Source organism: Bubalus bubalis, chromosome 3 (assembly GCF_019923935.1).
Source record: "Bubalus bubalis isolate 160015118507 breed Murrah chromosome 3, NDDB_SH_1, whole genome shotgun sequence".
NCBI lineage: Eukaryota > Metazoa > Chordata > Mammalia > Artiodactyla > Bovidae > Bubalus > Bubalus bubalis.
Window position 1 is genome coordinate 75,091,579 of NC_059159.1, and position 12,149 is coordinate 75,103,727.

Sequence of the window (12,149 nt, forward strand, 5' to 3'; positions counted from 1 at the left end):
CCAACATAAAAAACTTTCAAAGGGATATAGTATGTAGAACTAAGATGGAAAAGTCTCCTGTATGTAAGACCACCCAAGAATGGTATTATGTGGAAATTTTAAAAAACTTAGAAGGTTGTCATATTTCACAAGATATCGAGAAATCCTAAAATGTATTGAAATAAGGAAACTGAAAGGGAAAACATCTTGTAGCAAATTACCTGCTTTGTCAAGACTTGTAGTGGAGTGGAGGCTGAATAGCCTTTTGGTGTGGAATGGGAAAAACAACCAGGAAAAGTCGTAAATTTAGTTGCAATGTTAGCTTTAGTTCTAATGTTTTGGGGGTTTCTTGGAAATTAGGCAATAAGCTCTAAGTGGTTACAGAAAACAGGATTTGTCTTCAGTAAGATTTATACAGGGAGATTTAACTTTGACACTTTAGCCTAAATAAGTCAGATTATGATTATTTATTGCCTGCACTCAACTAATACTGGTCATATTTGTAGATTTCTTGGGTAGATTTTAAATACGTAAGACTCAAGATAATTTAGTTTAAGTTTCCCTGGTGGCTCAGACGGTAAAGAGTCTGCCTACTATGCGGGATACCAGAGTCTGATCCCTGGGTTGGGAAGATCCCCTGGAGAAGGAAATGACAACCCACTCCAGTATTCTTGTCTGGAAAATCCCTTGGACAGAGGAGCCTGGCGGGCTACAGTCCACAGGGTTTCAAAGAGCTGGATATGACTGAATGACTTCACTTTCACTTTCAATGATAGAAAGGTCCAGAAGGCATTTCTATACAATGCAACCACTGAATGTAATTTTTTAAATTTCTCTTTCTTAATCTGGAAAGATATTAATGATACATTCTTAAGTGAAGCTTGAAAAAAAAACATACTATTCATTAGAAGTACTGAGTCCTGGGTACTTGGAACTAAAACAGAGTCTCTCTATTATTATACTGTTATTTAAATAACAATGAATTTTCATATGAACATTTCTAAAATGACTAGAAACAATCTCTACAGAGCAATAAGTTTAAAGATAATTTGAAGCTTCCATTTCACTTTATCTCTTTGGATATTTAACTGTAAATTAACATTTTTTGAAAATGAAAATAATATATAGCAAGGGCTTATGAAACAAATGAAGTCAGAAGGGAGGCTATTCCATAAATGATAAATATGCTTATTTAGAACTTGGTTTTGCAAACTGTTTTTACCACACACAAAGAAAGCAGGGAAGATCACACCATCTTCTTCCAGTGCCAAATTCCCACTACCCAGGTCCCCAGAGTAGATCCCAGTTGCTCTAATGTTTGTTTAGAGAAGTCTTTCAAATATACAAGGAACATTAAATTAAATTATTCAGTGTTGTATCTTTAACTAGGACACTGTGGATAACAGACACCTTGCCTGCTTCGTAGAGGGGAGCCATAGAGACTTAAGTGTAGGTATAATTACATAACCATGTTACTTAAATAATGTAAATATGGAGTCTTAACCTTTATTTGGTCATGAACACATAATATCATTTAGTTAAAAACAATGCTGAAGGATCCTAAACTTTTCAGTATCAACCTGCTTGAATTTTTTTTTAATTGTTTTGTAATCCATAGGAAATCTCCAAGAATAGTACAGCAAATACTGATTTATTCTTCACCCAGATTTAGCAATTGTTTACATTTTAGTATATACATATAATTCAGTATATGTTCTTGAAAATATTTTCAAACCATTTGAAAGTCGGAGGCATCATATTATTTTTGCCCTAAATACTGCAATGTGCATATTCTAATAAGGGTATTCCTCTTTATAATCACATAAATATATCTTCTACATAGTCCTCTTCTCACCTTAGGAAAAATTAGTTCAGTTTAGTTCAGTCACTCAGTCGTGTCCGACTCTTTGCAACCCCATGGCTGCAGCATACCTGCAGACTGTCCATCACCAACTGCCAGAGTTTACCCAAACCCATGTCCATTGAATCGGTGATGCCATCCAGCCATCTCATCCTCTGTCATCCCCTTCTCCTCCTGCCCCCAATCCCTCCCAGCATCAGAGTCTTTTCCAGTGAGACAACTCTTCACATGAGGTGGCCAAAGTATTGGAGTTTCAGCTTCAACATCAGTCCTTCCAAAGAATACCCAGGACCGATCTCCTTCAGAATGGACTGGTTGGATCTCCTTGCAGTCCAAGGGACTCTCAAGAGTCTTCTCCAACACCACAATTCAAAAGCATCAATTCTTCAGTGCTCAGCTTTCTTTACAGTCCAACTCTCACATCCATACATGATCACTGGAAAAAACATAGCCTTGATAGATGGAGCTTTGTGGACAAAGTAATGTCTCTGCTTTTTAATATGCTGTCTAGGTTGGCCATAACTTTCCTTCCAAGGAGTAAGCATCTTTTAGTTTCATGGCTACAAGCACCATCTGCAGTGATTTTGGAGCCCAGAAAAATAAAGTCAGCTGCTGTTTCCACTGTTTCCCCATGTAATTGCCATGAAGTGATGGGACCAGATGCCATGATCTTCATTTTCTGAATGTTGAGCTTTAAGCCAACTTTTTCACTCTCCTCTTTCACCTTCATCAAGAGGCTCTTTAGTTCTTCAATTTCTGCCATAAGGGTGGTGTCATCTGCGTATCTGAGGTTATTGATATTTCTCCTGGCAGTCTTGATTCTAGCTAGTGCTTTCTCCAGCCCAGCGTTTCTCATGATGTACTCTGCATATAAGTTAATAAGCAGGTTGACAATATACAGCCTTGATGTACTCCTTTTCCTATTTGGAACCAGTCTGTTGTTCCATGTACAGTTCTGTTGCTTCCTGACCTGCATATAGGTTTCTCAAGAGGCAGGTCAGGTGGTCTGGTATTCCCATCTCTTTCAGAATTTTCCACAGTTTATTGTGATCCATACAGTCAAAGGCTCTTGCATAGTCAATAAAGCAGAAGTAGATGTTTTTCTGGAACTCTCTTGCTTGTTTTTGATGATCTGATAGACGTTGGCAATTTGATCTCTGGTTCCTCTGCCTTTTATAAAACCAGCTTGAACATCAGGAATTTCATGGTTCTCACATCGCTTAAGCCTGGCTTGGGGAATTTTAAGCATCACTGTACTAGCGTGTGAGATGAGTGCAATTGTGCGGTAGTTTGAACATTCTTGGCATTGCCTTTCTTTGGGATTGGAATGAAAACGGACCTTTTCCAGTCCTGTGGCCACTGCTGAGTTTTCCAAATTTGCTGGCATATTGAGTGCAGCACTTTCATAGCATCATCTTTTAGGATTTGAAATAGCTCAACTGGAATTCCATCACCTCCACTAGCTTTGTTCGTAGTGATGCTTTCTAAGGCCCACTTGACTTCACATTCCAGGATGTCTGGCTTTAGGTGAGTGATCACACCATCATGAAAAATGTCATTTGCTCTAGGAACTGTATTTAAATTTCACCTTTTTAATTAAAACACACACACACACACACACACAAAAGTAAAACCCTGGGTTTTAGAGCTTCTTTTCAATTCATGATTCAATCATGTTTCATTTTTTGTATTTGGATGCTTCATCTGTTCAGACTATTTATACCAGTCCTTGTGGCTTCTTTTTGTTTGTTTGTTTGACAGTTTTTGTTCTTTTTTTTTTTAATTTTATTTTTAAACTTTAAAATATTGTATTAGTTTTGCCAAATATCAAAATGAATCCACCACAGGTATACATGTGTTCCCCATCCTGAACCCTCCTCCCTCCTCCCTCCCCATACCCTCCCTCTGGGTCGTCCCAGTGCACCAGCCCTAAGTATCCAGTATCGTGCATCGAACCTGGACTGGCAACTCATTTCATACATGATATTATACATGTTTCAATGCCATTCTCCCAAATCTTCCCACCCTCTCCCTCTCCCACAGAGTCCATAAGACTGTTCTATTCATAAGTGTCTCTTTTGCTGTCTCGTACACAGGGGTATTGTTACCATCTTTCTAAATTCCATATATATGCGTTAGTATACTGTATTGGTATTTTTCTTTCAGGCTTACTTCACTCTGTATAATAGGTTCCAGTTTCATCCACCTCATTAGAACTGATTCAAATGTATTCTTTTTAATGGCTGAGTAAAACTCCATTGTGTATATGTACCACTGCTTTCTTATCCATTCATCTGCTGATGGACATCTAGGTTGCTTCCATGTCCTGGCTATTATAAACAGTGCTGCGATGAACATTGGGGTACACGTGTCTCTTTCCCTTCTGGTTTCCTCAGTGTGTACGCCCAGCAGTGGGATTGCTGGATCATAAGGCAGTTCTATTTCCAGTTTTTTAAGGAATCTCCACACTGTTCTCCATAGTGGCTGTACTAGTTTGCATTCCTACCAACAGTGTAAGAGGGTTCCCTTTTCTCCACACCCTCTCCAGCATTTATTGCTTGTAGCCTTTGGATCGCAGCCATTGTGACTGTCATGAAATGGTACCTCATAGTGGTTTTGATTTGCATTTCTCTGATAATGAGTGATGTTGAACATCTTTTCATGTGTTTGTTAGCCATCTGTATGTCTTCTTTGGAGAAGTGTCTATTTAGTTCTTTGGCCCATTTTTTGTTTGGGTCATTTATTTTTCTGGAGTTGAGCTGTAGGAGTTGCTTGTATATTTTTGAGATTAGTTGTCAGTTGCTTCATTTGCTATTATTTTCTCCCATTCTGAAGGCTGCCTTCCACCTTGCTAATAGTTTCCTTAGTTGTGCAGAAGCTTTTAAGTTTAATTAGGTCCCATTTGTTTATTTTTGTTTTTATTTCCAATATTCTGGGAGGTGGGTCATAGAGGATCCTGCTGTGATGTATGTCGGAGATCTCCTCTAGGAGTTTTATAGTTTCTGGTCATACGTTTAGATCTTTAATCCATTTTGAGTTTATTTTTGAGTATGGTGTTAGAAAGTGTTCTAGTTTCATTCTTTTACAAGCGGTTGACCAGTTTTCCCAGCACCACTTGTTAAAGAGATTGTCTTTAATCCATTGTATATTCTTGCCTCCTTTGTCAAAGATAAGCTGTCCATAATGCGTGGATTTATTTCTGGGCTTTCTATTTTGTTCCATTGATCTATATTTCTGTCTTTGTGCCAGTACCATACTGTCTTGATAACTGTGGCTTTGTAGTAGAGCCTGAAGTCAGGTAGGTTGATTCCTCCAGTTCCATCCTTCTTCCTCAAGATAGCTTGGCTATTCGAGGTTTTTTGTATTTCCATACAAATTGTGAAATTATTTGTTCTAGCTCTGTGAAGAATACCATTGGTAGCTTGATAGGGATTGCATTGAATCTATAAATTGCTTTGGGTAGTATACTCATTTTCACTATATTGATTCTTCCAAGCCATGAACACGGTATATTTTTCATCTATTAGTGTCCTCTTTGATTTCTTTCACCAGTGTTTTATAGTTGTCTATATATAGGTCTTTAGTTTCTTTAGATAGATATATTCCTAAGTATTTTATTCTTTCCATTGCAATGGTGAATGGAATTGTTTCCTTAATGTCTCTTTCTGTTTTCTCATTATTAGTGTATAGGAATGTAAGGGATTTCTGTGTGTTGATTTTATATCCTGCAACTTTACTATAATCATTGATTAGTTCTAGTAATTTTCTGGTGGAGTCTTTAGGGTTTTCTATGCAGAGGATCATGTCATCTGCAAATAGTGAGAGTTTTACTTCTTTTCCTATTTGGATTCCTTTTATTTCTATTTCTGCTCTGATTGCTGTGGCCAAAACTTCCAAAACTATGTTGAATAGTAATGGTGAAAGTGGGCACCCTTGTCTTGTTCCTGACCTTAGGGGAAATGCTTTCAATTTTTCACCATTGAGGATAATGTTTGCTGTGGGTTTGTCATATATAGCTTTTATTATGTTGAGATATGTTCCTTCTATTCCTGCTTTCTGGAGAGTTTTGATCATAAATGGATGTTGAATTTTGTCAAAGGCTTTCTCTGCATCTATTGAGATAATCATATGGTTTTTATTTTTCAATTTGTTACTGTGGTGTATTACATTGATTGATTTGCAGATATTGAAGAATCCTTGCATCCCTGGGATAAAGCCCACTTGGTCATGGTGTATGATCTTTTTGATGTGCTGTTGGATTCTGATTGCTAGAATTTTGTTAAGGATTTTTGCATCTATGTTCATCAGTGATATTGGCCTGTAGTTTTCTTTTTTTGTGGCATCTTTGTCAGGTTTTGGTATTAGGGTGATGGTGGCCTCATAGAATGAGTTTGGAAATTTACCTTCCTCTGCAATTTTCTGGAAGAGTTTGAGCAGGATAGGTGTTAGCTCTTCTCTAAATTTTTGGTAGAATTCAGCCGTGAAGCCGTCTGGACTTGGGCTTTTGTCTGCTGGAAGATTTCTGATTACAGTTTCAATTTCTGTGCTTGTGATGGGTCTGTTAATATTTTCTTTCTTCCTGGTCGACTTTTGGAAAGTTGTACTTTTCTAAGAATTTGTCCATTTCTTCCACATTGTCCATTTTATTGGCATATAATTGCTGATAATAGTGTCTTATGATCCTTTGTATTTCTGTGTTGTCTGTTGTGATCTCTCCATTTTCATTCCTAATTTTATTGATTTGATTTTTCTCCCTTTGCTTCTTGATGAGTCTGGCTAATGATTTGCCAATTTTATTTATCCCTTCAAAGAACCAGCTTTTGGCTTTGTTGATTTTTGCTATGGTCTCTTTTGTTTCTTTTGCATTTATTTCTGCCCTAATTTTTAAGATTTCTTTCCTTCTACTAACCCTGGGGTTCTTCATTTCTTTCTTTTCTATTTGCTTTAGGTGTAGGGTTAGGTTATTTATTTGACTTTTTTCTTGTTTCTTGAGGTATGCCTGTATTGCTATGAACTTTCCCCTTAGGACTGCGTTTACAGTGTCCCACAGGTTTTGGGTTGTTGTGTTTTCATTTTCATTTGTTTCTATGCAAATTTTGATTTCTTTTTTGATTTCATCTGTGATTTGTTGGTTATTCAGCAGTGTTTTGTTCAGCCTCCATATGTTGGAATTTTTAATAGTTTTTCTCCTGTAATTGAGATCTAATCTTACTGCATTGTGGTCAGAAAAGATGCTTGGAGTGATTTCTATTTTTTTGAATTTACCAAGGCTAGATTTATGGCCCAGGATGTGATCTATCCTGGAGAAGGTTCCATGTGCGCTTGAGAAAAAGGTGAAATTCATTGTTTTGGGATGAAATGTCCTATAGATATCAATTAGGTCTAACTGATCTATTTTATCATTTAAAGTTTGTATTTCCTTGTTAATTTTCTGTTTAGTTGATCTATCCATAGGTGTGAATGGGGTATTAAAGTCTCCCACTATTATTGTGTTATTGTTAATTTCCCCTTTCGTACTTGTTAGCATTTGTCTTACATATTGCGGTGCTCCTGTGTTGGGTGCATATATATTTATAATTGTTATATCTTCTTCTTGGATTGATCCTTTGATCATTATGTAGTGACCATCTTTGTCTCTTTTCATAGCCTTTGTTTTAAAGTCTATTTTATCTGATATGAGTATTGCTACTCCTGCTTTCTTTTGGTCCCTATTTGCATGGAAAATCTTTTTCCAGCCCTTCACTTTCAGTCTATATGTGTCCCCTGTTTTGAGGTGGGTCTCTTGTAGACAACATATGTAGGGGTCTTGTTTTTGTATCCTTTCAGCCAGTCTTTGTGTTTTGGTTGGGGCATTCAACCCATTTACGTTTGAGGTAATTAGTGATAAGTACGATCCCGTTGCCATTTACTTTATTGTTTTGGGTTCGAATTTATACACCATTTTTGTGTTCCCTGTCTAGAGAATATCCTTTAGTATTTGTTGGAGAGCTGGTTTGGTGGTGCAGAATTCTCTCAGCTTTTGCTTGTCTGAAAAGCTTTTGATTTCTCCTTCATATTTGAATGAGATCCTTGCTGGGTACAATAATCTGGGCTGTAGGTTATTTTCTTTCATCACTTTAAGTATGTCTTGCCATTCCCTCCTCGCTTGACGAGTTTCTATTGAAAGATCAGCTGTTATCCTTATGGGTATTCCCTTGTGTGTTATTTGTTGTTTTTCCCTTGCTGCTTTTAATATTTGTTCTTTGTGTTTGATCTTTGTTAATTTGATTACTATGTGTCTTGGGGTGTTTCGCCTTGGGTTTATCCTGTTTGGGACTCTCTGGGTTTCTTGGATTTGAGTGATTATTTCCTTCCCCATTTTAGGGAAGTTTTCAACTATTATCTCCTCAAGTATTTTCTCATGGTCTTTCTTTTTGTCTTCTTCTTCTGGGACCCCTATGATTCGAATGTTGTAGCATTTAATATTGTCCTGGAGGTCTCTGAGATTGTCCTCATTTCTTTTAATTCGTTTTTCTTTTATCCTCTCTGATTCATTTATTTCTACCATTCTATCTTCTAATTCACTAATCCTATCTTCTGCCTCTGTTATTCTACTATTTGTTGCCTCCAGAGTGTTTTTAATTTCATTTATTGCATTATTCATTATATATTGACTCCTTTTTATTTTTTTCTAGGTCCTTGTTAAACCTTTCTTGCATCTTCTCAATCCTTGTCTCCAGGCTATTTATCTGTGATTCCATTTTGATTTCAAGATTTTGGATCAATTTCACTATCATTATTCGGAATTCTTTATCAGGTAGATTCCCTATCTCTTCCTCTTTGGTTTGGTTTAGTGAGCATATATCCTGTTCCTTTATCTGCTGGGTATTCCTCTGTCTCTTCATCTTGTTTAAATTGCTGAGTTTGGGGTGTCCTTTCTGTATTCTGGCAGTTTGTGGAGTTCTCTTTATTGTGGCATTTCCTCACTGTGTGTGGGTTTGTACAGGTGGCTTGTCAAGGTTTACTGGTTAGGGAAGCTTGTGTCAGTGTTCTGGTGAGTGGAGCTGTATTTCTTCTCTCTGGAGTGTAATGAAATGTCCAGTAATGAGTTATGAGATGTCTATGGTTTTGGGCTGACTTTGGGCAGCCTGTATCTTGGAGCTCAGGGCTGTGTTCCTTTGTTGCTGGAGAATTTGCTTGGTATGTCTTGCCCTGGAACTTGTTGGCCCTTGTGTGGTGCTTGGTTTCAGTGTAGGTATGGAGGTGTTTGATGAGCTCCTGTCAATTAATGTTCCTTGGAGTCATGAGTTCCCTGGAGTCAGGGTTTGGACTTAAGCCTCCTGCTTCCAGTTATCGGTCTTATTTTTACAGTAGTCTCAAAACTTCTCCTTCTATACAGCACCATTGATAAAACATCTACGTTAAAGATAAAAAGTTTTTCTACTGTGAGGGTCACCCAGAGAGGTTCACAGCATTACATGGAGAAGAGAAGAGGGAGGAGGGAGTTAGAGGTGACCCGAATGAGATGAAGTGGAATCAATAGAGGAGAGACTGGGTTAGCCAGTAATCGCTTCCTTATGTGCACTCCACACCTGGACCACTCAGAGATGTTCACAGAGTTATACAGAGAAGAGAAGAAGGAGGAAGGAGACAGAGGTGGCCAGGAGGATAAAAGTGGGGAATGAAAAGGAGGGAGACAGATCCAGCCAGTAATCAGTTCCCTAAGTGTTCTCCACCATCTGGAACACACAGAAATTCCCAGAGTTGGGTAGAATAGAGAGGGGTTAGGGAGGAGACCTGGTGGAAAAAAAGGAGAGTCCAAAGGGAGAGGGAGCAGTCAAGCCAGTAATCTCGCTCTGTAGTGAAAAATGGGTACTGAAGATTGGGTTCTTAAAGGTAGAAAATTGGTAACAAATACATAAAAGCAAAAATTAAAAATCCAGAGTAGAGTTTGGAATTGCAAAAATACAATGTTAAAGAAAAGAAGAAGGAAAAGAAAGAGAGAAAAAACGAACAAACAAAAACAAACAAGGTTGCGAAAATTATGAAGAAAATATAGGTACAAAATTGATAACAAATACCAAAAAGCATAAATTAAAAATCTAGAGTAGAGTTTGGAATTTCAGATATACAATGTTATATAAAAGAAGAAGAGAAAGAAACAGAGAAAAAAAAAAGTCACAGAAATTATAAAAAAACTATAGGTACAAAATTGATAACAAATACCAAAAAACTATAATTAAAAATCTAGAGTAGAGTTTGGAATTTCAAAAATACAATGTTAAAGAAAAGAAGAAGAAAAAAAAAGTCAAAAAATTATAAAAAATGTATATATGAAGTTTGCTTTAAAAAAATAGGGTTTTTTTTTTTTGCAAAGTAATAGGTTATAAAAGTGAAAATTAAAGGAATAATCTACTAGGACTTAAAATTTTTTAAAAACATTAAAAGAAAAAAAAAGAAAGAAAGAATGATCGTAAAAATAGTAAAAATATATCTAGGACTTTCTCTGGTTTTGTTGTGAGTATTGTGGGTTCAGTTCATTTTTGGCTAGTTCCTTGGTCCGACTTATATTTCTCAAGATCTATAGGCCCCTTCCTATGTAGTCAGTAGTAACCACAGGGTTTAAATCTATTGCCTGTAGCTTCCAAGGTGGTTCCCTCTGTTATTTCTTCTTCTTTGCTGGTCTCTTCAGTGTCTGGTTTCCGCCCTGACACAAAGGGGATGGTGGAGGACACTTTTTTTTTTTTTTTTTTTTAGACTCACTTGTTCAGTCGCGCTGTGGGGAGGGAGGGAGGGATGCTGCAAACAAATAACACTGGCATGTGCTCGCAGTGCCTCAGCTTGTGGCTTCTTTTTAAATAAAATTTTTATTTTAGAATGGTTTTAGATTTGCAAAAACAATTCTGAACATAGCATAAAGAGTTCTCATATACTCTGCACCATATTTTCTCTATTATAGACATCTATATTTGCATGGTACATTTGTTATAGCTGGTGAACCAATACTGTTACAGCTGGTGAACCAACATTGATACATTTATTAATTAAATCCATGTTTATTCATATTCCCATAGACTGTTTTTTAATCTAAGATCCTCTTTGATGTTCCTGAATCACACCCAGAATAAATTTATTTCCATTTCCTTGGGCTTGTGTTGGCTGTGAAATTTCACAGGCTTTTCTTTTCTTGATGATCTTCATAATTTTTAGGATCACTGACCAGATAGTTTATAGTATTTATGTTGAGTGGAAATTGCCTGATATTTTTTCTCATAACTGTACTATGATTATCAGTGTTTGGAAGAGGACTGCAAAAATAAAGTGTTATTTTCATCATACCATAATTCTTGGGTTTTGTATTGTTTTGCTATGGCTGCCATAACAGAATATCTCAGACTGGATAGTTTAAAGAGGGAAATTTATTTTTCTTACAGTTTTGGAGGCTAGATCTAAGATCAAGGTGTCAGCAGATAGTTTGAAGATGGTTGTCTTTGCCTTTTGCCTTCATGTAATCTTTCCTCTGTGTCTTTATCCCGGTATCTCCTCTGTGTTCAGATTTCTTCTTAGAAGGTCTCCGGTCAGATTGGATTAGGGCCCACCCTAACAGCATCAATTTAACTTAAATCACTTTTTTTCAGGGACTTCATTTATTTAAACCAGTTTTAGGTTCCTAGAGAATGGATGGTGTAGAGATTTCCCTTATGTGCTCAACCACCATGGATGTATAGCCTTTTTCATTATCAACATCTCTCACTCAGGTCAGTTCAGTTCAGTTGCTCAGTTATGTCTGACTCTTTGAGACCCCATGAACTGCAGCACGCCAGGCCTCCCTGTCCATCACCAACTCCCGGAGTCACCCAAACCCACGTCCATTGAATTGGTGATGCCATCCAGCCATCTCATCCTCTGTCATCCCCTTCTCCTCCTGCCCCCAATCCTTCCCAGCATCAGGGTCTTTTCAAATGAGTCAGCTCTTCACATCAGGTGGCCAAAGTATTGGAGTTCCAGCTTCAACATCAGTCCTTCCAATGAACACCCACGACTGATCTCCTTTAAGATGGACTGGTTGGATCTCTTTGCAGTCCAAGGGACTCTCAAGAATCTTCTCCAACACCACAGTTCAAAAGCATCAATTCTTCGGCGCTCAGCTTTCTTTATAGTCCAACTCTCACATCCATACAGATGGTACATTTGTTATAACACATGAACTTGTATTGGCATATTAGGATCACCCAAAGCTCAAATTTTACATTATAGTTCGTCTTGATGATCTAACTCTAAAGTTTATATAGAGAGGTAGAAGGCCCAGAATAGCCATCACAGAAATGAA